The 11026-nt window shown below is 39.7% G+C and overlaps 1 long non-coding RNA gene across 1 annotated transcript; it reads left to right on the forward strand.

Moving 5' to 3' along the window:
• The first annotated feature begins 1308 nt into the window (after nt 1-1308).
• LOC134484807 (uncharacterized) lies at nt 1309-4900 on the forward strand. Its single transcript, XR_010062617.1, has 3 exons — nt 1309-1411; nt 1711-1813; nt 2831-4900. It is a non-coding gene; the product is annotated as an uncharacterized LOC134484807 (long non-coding RNA).
• Nucleotides 4901-11026: the final 6126 nt, after the last annotated feature.

Here is an 11026-nt window from a genome sequence, read left to right on the forward strand (position 1 = left end):
AATGTTGACATAATATCAGAAATGTAAAAGGTTTGTCATATTATTAGTCAGCAGGACAACTTTAAAATGTTATTATTTTTCATGACCATCAGATTTGTATAGTATTATGAAGCTGGCTGGGGATTTTCCATAAAAATAATCCTACTTAATTCTAACCATAATAATAACATCAACAATGGAGGGCGTCAAGGGCATTGCTCCAAACAGAACTGAAGGGGCTTTCAACTTCACAAGAAAAGCAATGCCAAAGAACCAGAGATTTCTGGTACTAAGCCAATATTATGTGCATCGACAGAACTATGGCTCCAACTGCATATGTAACATAGAATGGCTCTGTTGGGCACTAATGGAAGGAGAAGCCCTTGGTCCTTCCCAGGTCTGACTCCCAGTTTAAGGGAATGTCAAGGTGAAGTAAGGGAGGTTATAGAAGAAGAGTAGTGGGATCAGTTACGGTTCTTATTGACAGGAAACTTTCAAAGAAGATAACATTTGAAATGTAAATATAGAAATATCCAGTTAAGAAAGCAATAAAATTTGGTAAAAAATAAAAAAAATGGAAGAAATAAAAGAAAAGAAACTGCTAGCTAATCTCAACTATTGACTCAGAAATCTCAAGGGTCACTGTCAGGGAATGGTAGTTAGAGTAATACTAGTGAAAGACTGAGATGATGAAATCTCAACTAGAAGCACTTCTCTCTCCCAGATATCAGTGTCAGACTCAAACTGCCCTATAGGGATCTTAATCCTGGAGGAGTTTACTCTGAGCTGAGGACAAGATACTTGCCCATCCCTTCTTCCTTAGGACATTATTCTTCTTGACAAAAAGAATAAAGGCCATGGGCTCTCAGGAAACAACTGTGCACTTTCCAACACCTTGCTTTTGGAATAAAGAAATGAATGATATAAACTCTCTGATTTCCAGGAGCCATAAGAACAGGGAAGTCCAGATGCTTCTGAGAGGCTCCCAGCTCCTGATTCCCATATGTGGAAGACTCAGATCAAGGCTGTCTCTTCAAGGAACCCACTAAAAACCTACCCAGGACTAATTTATCTCTCCAATGGACCACGTATTTCTTCCTTTTTTTACACCAAGATAGAAGGGCATCTTCCTTCTCTCCATCTCTGACCTCTTCATCCTCCTTTTCTCCCTCAAAAATGGCTGTTCACTCTGAATTAAAGGCCAATTAGTAAGCCTTAGAGGTACTGAAGGAATATATGAGAGGCAGATGCAGTCACAACAACACTTGTGACCTCACAGAAGGAGCTAGGGCTCTCCAGGATACAAGAGATTTTACAGCCAGGGCCTAATGATGATGACTGAGAAACGCCATGGCCTACCTGCTGAACAGCCTTCCTTACATTGACCAGATTCGAGAGGGCCTTATCCAGGAGTGTCTCTTGTGACACAGTGGTAACCTTCACATACTCCATCTCTCTAAATCTAGAGACTTCTCTTTGCTTCATTAGTGGTTACATGCTCTGAATGGACAAAGATGGTCAGGGGCTCGGCATGGGTAGAAAGATTTAGAAACATGGAGTATATGAGATTCTTCTAGATAATATTTTTCTTCCCAGGTTCATTGCTGTGACATATAGTTCAATTTTCGAGGTTTTCTCTGTTTCCCAACAGGCAATATTTTCCTTCTAGACCATTAATTTATTGAATATTGTATTACACAAATGTGATCATGTTCTTGTTTTCTTCTCTAGCTTAGTGGTGAAATAAGGTGATACCCAATAATGTATTAGAACAAATATTTTATAGTACACCTAAAGAAAAGAAATTATTCTCAAGGCCAACGTAACTTCAAAAGTAAGCAATTTGAATTTACAGAGAAATGGCTAAGTATTGTATTATTTATCTTTAAGAGTACTCTTATAATAGTCTTAAAAATAGAAATCTAAACATCTGCATAAAAATGTCATATCTGCTTTTAATGATCAGAATGCACATCTGTGGCAATCTATTAAATCAATCAGGAAGCTGAGGGTAAAACTCAATCAGAAATCAGTTATCAACAGTCCAGCCTTTGTGACAGTCACACCATTAGCCTATCCCGCCATTGTTCTTGATCCCTGACCTTAAAAGGTCCCAGTCTTTCCAAACATCAAATTGTTACACAAATTGTGTTTTACATCAGAGTCAGTAGGGACAACATCTTAACCAGCTTCACAAACTATTTACTTTTCCAAATGCGTTTTAAGGTTGGTGGTCGTCGTTGACCATACTACATTTCCTCGGGCAATGATGGAAGCACTGATCTGCCCCAGAGGCAATTCCTAAAAGACCTTGACCACTGTTATTGCAAATTCCAATGGCGCTGCCCTCTGAGTGGTGGGAAACTCCATGAGGATTTTCATGCACTTCTTAGATTAAGAGAGATATGAGTGCAATAACTGACCGACACTCTGCATGAAGTCCTCCTTGGGTTCCTGCCTCAACAAGGTCCAACGAGACTGTGCTGAAGAGTGTGCCATACCCCAGGAGTTCTAAAGCTCTGTGTCATTCGTCCTTCACAGGCCTTGGCCATACTCCATGTCAGAACAAAATTTGAGCCATGCTTTCACCCTGGATAGAATTTCAAATACTATACAGAGTAGGGAGTGTGGGCATCCTTACATGGTCCTTGACTTTAATGGAATTGCTTTATGTTTCTTTCCATTTAAGTTGATGTTGGGTACCGGCTTGCTGTCCGTTGCCTCTATTATGTTTCTGCATAGAACTAGTATCCCTGGTCGCTCTCATTTTTTAACATGAAGGGGGTTTGGAATATTTTTGCAAGCTTTTTCAGCATCTAACGAGATTATTATGTGATTTTTTTTCTTTCAGTTTCATTATATCCTGGATTATATTGATGCATTTTCAGAAATTGAACCATCACTGCCTCCCACTAGATATTAATAATTACACAGCATAACCTACAGAAGGGATCTCATATTCACATGAATACTCTAACATCTACCAAAAAACAAAACAAAAAACAAAAAACATGCAAACAAAAAACATGCAAACAAAAAAACCATGCACCCTACAGAACATATCTAATACTCACATACACACTCAAACATCCCAATCAAGAAAACAAAAATAAAAAGGATGCAAGCAAAAAAACCCTGCTTCCACAACATCAAAATTGCATGAAATAAATATCACTTCTCATTAACACCTTTAAGCATTAATGGCCTCTACTCAACAGTAAAAGGACACAGGCTAACACAATAGATTTAAAAACAGGACCATCCTTCTGTTGCACTCAAGGAACACAATCCAACAACCGAGATAGACACAACCTCAGACTAAGTAGTTGGAAAAAGTTTTCCAAGCAAATGGACATAAGAAAAAAGATGATGTAACCATTCTAACATGCAGCAAATCAGACTTTCAACCAAAAGTAATCAAAAGAGATGTGGAAGGACACTTCATATGCATCAGAGGAATAATCCACCAAAATGGCATCTCGATTTTGGACATCTATATGCCAAAGAAAAAGCAGCAATATTGGTGAGAGAAATATTGCTGAAACTTAAATATCACATCGAACCTCACATATTAATAGTGGGGAACATCAATGTCCCACTCTCACCAAGGGTAGGCCTTTGAAACAGAAATTTAAAAAAAATAAATAATATAACTAACACGGGGTTCAATTAAACTGACCTCACTGATATCTACAGAATAGTTCACACGAACACAAAAGTACACACTCTCTTTTTAGTACCTCATGGAACTTTATCCTAAACTGACCATGTTCTCCCTCGCTAAACAAGCCATAACAGATACAGAAAGACTGTGCTAACCATTGGATCTTCTCAGATCTCCATGTATTAAAACTGGACTTCAACAATAAGAAAAAATGTATAAACTCATTGAAATTCAATAGCTCGCAACTGAAGAATCCCCAACTCAGAGAAGACATGAAAAACAAAAAGGGTTCCTAGAATTTAATGAAAATGAAGGCACAGCTTCTCCAAACTTAAGGGACGTAAAAGCAGTGCTAAGAGGAACATGCATATGCAGCACAGGGCACTTTCATAAAGAAACCAGAGATTTGACACAAGCAACTTCTCAGCACACACTAAATCTCTAAAATAAAAGTAGCAAATACATATTAAAGGAGGAGACAGCAAGAAATGATCAGACTCGGGGTGAAAGTGATCCATCAGAAACAAAGTGAATACAAAGATTAAAAAAAAAAATTAGAGCTGGTTCCTTGGGAACATCGACCCGGCAGACAAATCCTCAGACAGATAATGTAATAGGTGGAGAGACAGCATCCAAATAACAAAATCAGAAATGAACAGGGAGCTGTATCAATGGACACTGATGAATGTCACAGAATCATTAGGTCTCACTTCAAAAACCCTCTGTAATTAGAAGCTCTGAATGAAGTAGATGATTGTGTAGACTGATTACCCTGACCACAGGTAAATTCAGGTAAGATAAACTATGCAAATAGCTCTACAACACCTAAAGAGACACAAACATTAAGTTCCCCCCCCCCAAGCAAGAGCCCCAGGTCCCGGTTGCTTGAGTGCAGACTCCTACAAGATTTTCAAAGAATTCTCAACCTACTCCAAAAAAACAGAAAAAGGAGGAAAATGCCAAACTGATTCCATGACACCACTGTCGCCCTGACACCTAAATCGACTCAACAAAGATAGAATTTCAGATGAATTGCCCTTATGAACATTGGTGGAAAAAATACTAGGGAAAATGCTCGAAAATAATATTCAAGGGCATATCAAAACCGCCATTTACTGCGATCATGTAGGCTTTCTACTGAGGCTTCAGGAATGGATCAATCTATGAAAACCCATCAAAGTGATCTACCATATAAGCAAACCGAACTGAAAAAAAATATTCTGCCCTCAGCATTACCCATTAATGTGTGAGGTCCACTTGGAGTTAGCTTAGTGGAAGTTACAGATCATTCAATATATATATATATATATGTGTGTGTGTGTGTGTGTGTACATATATAAAATATTCTAATAAGTTAATATTAAATTGTTATATACTAACATTATAATAATATAATTAATATACTATATTAACATATTAAATTGTTATGTATCAACATTATGATAATATAAAATAAATATTAATATATTATATTAATATATTAAATTATTATATATAAATATCATGATAAAATATAAATAACATTAATATATTAGGTTAGTATATTATATTATTATATGGTAATAATACTATGCCTCTCTTATCCTCTTCTGCCTCTCTACCCAACCCCACCCTCAACCCTCTAGTATCAACTTTCCCCTCTTGCCCCCGTTATAGGCTCTAGCATTTACGGAACAATTAAAATGTACAGAAGGTTCATATGTGATCTCCTTATTCCATGACAGAGGTCTAGTAAGGGGCAACATCCTTTTAGGAAGCAGATAAAAATCAGGATACAAACAACATTTGCTGTGGGAAGATCAAATCCGAATAATGTCTTTGCAAATATATCCAGTGGATTCTGAGAAAATGAGTGATATTCTTTCTAAAGACCCAGCTATACTACTCCTGGCCTTATATCTGAAAAGACATCTGCCATACCGCAAGGTCATGTGCTCCATAAGATTTCTAACTGCTTTCTTCATAATGAGCAGAAAATAGAAATAACCCAGAAGCACCTCAACCAAAGAATGGCTACGGAAAATGTGGTTCAATTACACTATGGAATACTATGAATCTTTGAAAATAAGGACATTGTGAAGATGTGGTCAAATACATGGAATTAGAAAGTATTGTTCTGAATGAGGTAACTGAGACCCAAAATACCATGTACATGCTCACTTAAAAGAGGGTATTAGCCATAAAGTACAGAATTCACACATTACAATCTATGGAACCAAAAAAGGCTAAACATGAAGAAAAACCCAAGAAAAATGCTTGAATTTCACTAAGATGGAGGAATAAAATAATGAGAGGAGGCAGATGGAAGGAAAGGATTGGGTGGTGAGAGGATGGGAAGGGAAATGGGGTTTGAGAATCATTTCTTGGGAGAGACGGGCAAGAGGGACAGAGGGCCAAGAGAATAAACTGAAATCAGTGACTGTCCAGGGTGGGTGTTATGTCTTTGATTTGCCTGCAATCTGGGATCGGTGAGGCTACCCTGGGGTCCATGAGGTTGACTTTAGCTGAGACTTGTAGCAGTGGGGATACGGATACTGAAATGGTCTCTTTCCGTAGCCACGGAGGACCCAAGGTGGAAGGATAAGGACACAAACCCACCCCCAAAATTTTGACCCAGAAATTGCCCTCTCTATTATAGGCACAGGGAAAGAGATCGAAGAGGAAATGAGCGAATAGCCAAAGGATAAGTGGCCGGATCAGAGACTTATCCTACGGGCAAATGGGAAACACTTACATTATTAATGGTTCTTTCTTGTGTCTGCAGACGGGAGGTAGCATTATTGTTCTCTGCAAGGCTCCACCGAGCAGCCGACTGACACAGAAGCAGAGGCGCACGGACAAATATCAGATGGAGCTCAGTGAGTCTCACTGAAGAGCTGAGGGAAGGACTGAGAGAGGCAGAGGAGCACAATGGTCTTCACGTGGGTTCACTAAACCCGTCGCCTGTCTGTGGATCCTGTTCTCCTACCCGGGCTGGGTTTTCAGGACCTGGTGGGAGATGATGAACCATGTCGTGCAGAGACTTGATGTGCCAGGGGAGAGGGTGCACTGAGAGGGGTCCTCCACTCTCTCAGAGAAGAAGGGGAGAGGATAGAAAGAGGGACTGTAAATGCTGGGAGCGGGGAGGAGTGTGGTGACAGGGCAGCATTCAGAATGTTACCTGGTGAATAGATGCAACCATTCTAGCAAGGGGCGCAGGCATGACATCATGGAGGTGGGGCATTACATCGTACGGGTGGGACATGACATCATGGAGAGGGGCATGACATCATGGGGGTGGGGGAATGATATCATAGGGATGGGGCATGATATCATCAAGCTTCAGGGAAAATAGATGAAACTAGAAAAAAAAAAAAAAAGCCCGAGACGGAGCTGAGACATAGAGACACAAACATGGCTGGCGTTTACCTACGGATGGTATCAGTATCAGCTGTGAGTTAAATCGTATTTTATCTACAATCCTTAAATGCAGAGAGGACATAGGAAAGGAGAAGGCCGGTGAGGGGGAAAGCATCGACCTCTCTGAAAGGAAAACTCGAACAGATTCTGTGGGTGAGTGAGGGCGTCTGAGGACAGAAGCAGAGGTTCGGTGGGGAAGATGGAGGGATAGCGCTGTGCAGAGAGAACCTGCCAAAATTAGGGGACATACGGGTTAATGCAGAAACTCGATGCACTGGTTAATTCATGGCATCTAGAAGGCCACCTTCCTGAGGATTTAATCTGATGGAGAATGCAGAGTCGGAACCTGAAATCCTTTGATATCGAGCAAGCAAGACCTCAGGGGTGGGGATGGGGCACATTCAGTGGAGTCTGTGTCTGAGGAGGTCAAATGGAGATCCCTGAACAACAGACTGAGGATGGGACAGAGATTAAAAAGCTCAACCAAATGAGGCCTCCATCAATGTAAATGCACCCGAATACCCCTTCATGCTCTCAAAGTTTTGTGTAGCCCTTGTTCACCCTGAGTAAAATATATGCACACAGCGCTTCCCCGAATAACTTCTAAAAGAGCTGTGACACTGAATTCCTTGGAGGAACCCTAACTTACTTGCAGGCAGACCTAGATTCTGCTGACCGACTGGTTCCTGGGTCCACTTCATCCTTTCATACCTGGTGTGCGCCTGGACACTCTAAGAAGCATACATCAGAGATGTGTGTGTGTGTGTGTGTGTGTGTGTGTGTGTGTGTGTGTGTGTGCATGTGTGTGTGTGTGGGATGTGTGTGTGTGTGTGCTGTGTGTGTGTGTGTGTGTGCTGTGTGTGTGTGTGTGTGTGTGTGTGTGTGTGTGTGTTAGTCATGCATAAGTTAACCATCCTCACACAGACTGTCTGGATTGGTTTTCCATTTGGAAGGTTGGCGAAGATTCTCTTGTCCTAAGAAAAGACCACTCTGGTTCCCAACTCTCTCTGTGAAGCCGTGACAGGGTGCGTGATTTTCATGTGTGAGGAAATTTGCTTTCATGGATACAATATCCCTAGAAAAACACGGCTCAACATGTTATTTCCTTAGTCCGTGATCCCTCAGGGCATTATTCCGTTGTTGTTGTTATTATTATTATTATTATTATTATTATTATTATTACTATTACTATTATTATTATTATTACAGGATTATTCCTTTATATTATTGTCTGCATTGTTACCAGTGTGCTAAAGTTCACTGATGGCAGAAAGAAAGATTTTGGTTAACGGGGGTCCCATTGGATGGCCATGTTTTCTTCTTGGAACTGAAAGTTTTATTTACATGCTCCCAAGAGCAAATACATGCAAGTACAGACAGTTTATTGGTCTTCTACATGAGAGTGACATCCTCACGTAGTCCTCTGATCTACATGATTTACAGAGAATTTAGATGGGCAATGAAAAGGATGGTGACCAAAGACCCACGGTAGGGAGAAATACGAAACTTTTTCACAACGTTTCAGGCTTTGGGGATTGATAGACATTTTACAACCATATTTTCATTCATAGCACGAATAGTCAGAATTAATAGATAACAGAAGGGAGAAAATTTTAACAACATATTTATGCCGGCTAATTTAAATTCCCCTATTTTATCTCTGGAACATTATATATTCTCTTTCAGGTTCTTCTTGAAATTATGAAGAACTGAAAACCGGTATCTGTTTATCTGTTCACATTAATTTTTTTTATCTTTATTAACTTGAGTATTTCTTATTTACATTTTGAATGTTATTCCCCTACCTGGTTTCCATGCCAACATCCCCCTAATCCCCCTCTTCTATATGGGTGTTCCCCGCCCCATCCCCCCCAATTTCAGCCCCCGCCCCAACAATCATGTTCACTGGGGGTTCAACCTTGACAGGACCAAGCGCTTCCCCTTGTACTAGTGCTCTTAATAGGATATTCATTGCTACCTATGAGGTCAGAGTCCAGGGTCAGTCCATGTATAGTCCTTAGGGGTAGTGGCTTAGTCCCTGGAAGCTCTGGTTGCTTGACATTGTTGTTCATATGTGGTCTCGAGCCCCTTCAAGCTCTTCCAGTTCTTTCTCTGATTCCTTCATCGTGGGTCCTGATCTCAGGTCAGTGGTTTGCTGCTGGCATTCACCTCTGTATTTGCTGTATTCTGGCTCTGTCAATCTGGAGAGATCTACATCCAGCTCCTGTCGGCCTGCACTTCTTTGCTTCATCCATCTTGTCTAAATAGGTGGCTGTATATGTATGGGCCACATGTGGGGTAGGCTCTGATTGGGTGTTCCATCTGTCTCTGTTTTAATCTTAGCCTCTATTCCCTGCCAAGGGTATTCTTGTACCCAATTAAAGAAGGAGTGAAACATTCGCATTTTGGTCATCCTTCTTGACTTTCATGTGTTCTGTGCATCTAGGGTAATTCAAGCATTTGGGCTAATAGCCACTTATCTATGAGTTCATACCTCATGTGTATTTCTGTGATTGGTTTACCTCACTCAGGATGATATTTTCCAGTCCATCCATTTGCTTAAGAACTTCATAAAGTCATTGCTTTTGGTTGCTGAGTAATATTCCATTGTGCAGATGTACCACATTTTCTGCATTCATTCCTCAGTTGAAGGGCATTTGGTTTTTTCAAGCTTCTGGCTATTATAAATAAGGAATTCTTCACTAAACACATCTCTACCCAGACTCTTTTCGGTTGGAAGACCTTTAATGACTGCTTGTATTTCCTTAGGAGTTATGGGGTTGTTTAAATAGTTTACCTGTTCCTGATTTAACTTTGTCAACTGGTATCTGTCTAGAAATTGTCATTTCCTGCAGATTTTTAAGTATTGTTGAATATAGACTTTTGTAGTAGGATCTGAGGGATTTTGAATTTCCTCTGATTTTGTAGTTATGTCTCCCTTTTCATTTCTGAGTTTGTTAATTTGGACACACTCCCTGTGTCCTCTCGTTGTCCTGCCCAAGGGTTTATCTATCTTGTTGATTTTTCAAAGAACCACCTTTTGGTTCTTTTGATTCTTTCTATGGTTCTCTTTGATTCTACTTGGTTGATTTCAGTTCTGAGTTTATTTCTTGCCTTCTACTCTTCCTGGGTGTATTACCTTCCTTTTTGTTGTAGAACTTTTAAGTGTGCTGTCAAGCTCCTGATTTATGCTCTCTCCTGTTTCTTTCTGCAGGCACTCAGAGCTATGTGTTTTCCTATAAGCACAGCTTTCATTGTGTCCCATAAGTTTGGGTATGTTGTAACTTCATTTTCATTAAATTCTAAGAAGTCTTTCATTTCTTTCCTTATTTCTTCCTTGACCCGGTTATCATTGAGTAAAGCATTGTTTAACTTCCACGTATATGTGGGCATTCTTTCCTTATTGTCATTAAAGACAAGCTTTAGCCCGTGGTGAACTGATATGATGCATGGGATTATTTCTACCTTTCTGTATCTGTTGAGGCCTTTTTTATGACCAATTATGGTCAATTTTGGAGAAAGTGCAATGAGGTGGTGAGTACCTTTTGCTTTAGGATAAAATTTTCTGTAATTATCTGTTAAGTCCATTTGATTCATGACTTCTCTTAGTTTGTCTATGTCTCTGTTTATTTTCTGTTTCCATTATCTTTCCATTGATGAGAGTGGGCTGTAGAAATCACCTACTCTTATTGTGTGAGGTGCAATGTATGCTTTGAGATTTAGTAAGGTTTCTTTTATTTATGCTGATTCCCTTTTATTTGGAGCATAGATATTTATGATTTAGAGTTCATCTTGGTGAATTATTGCTTTGATGAATATGAGGTCTCCTTCCTTATCTTTTTAGATCACTTTTGGCTGAAAGTCGATTTTATTTGATATTAGAAAGACTACTCCAGTTTGCTTCTTCAGACCATTTGCTTGGAAAGTTGTTTTCCAGCTTTTCACTCTGAGGTAATGTCTGTCTTTTTCTCTGAGCAGTGTTCC

This window comes from Rattus norvegicus (genome assembly GCF_036323735.1).
Source record: "Rattus norvegicus strain BN/NHsdMcwi chromosome Y unlocalized genomic scaffold, GRCr8 chrY_unlocalized_9, whole genome shotgun sequence".
NCBI classification, from domain to species: domain Eukaryota; kingdom Metazoa; phylum Chordata; class Mammalia; order Rodentia; family Muridae; genus Rattus; species Rattus norvegicus.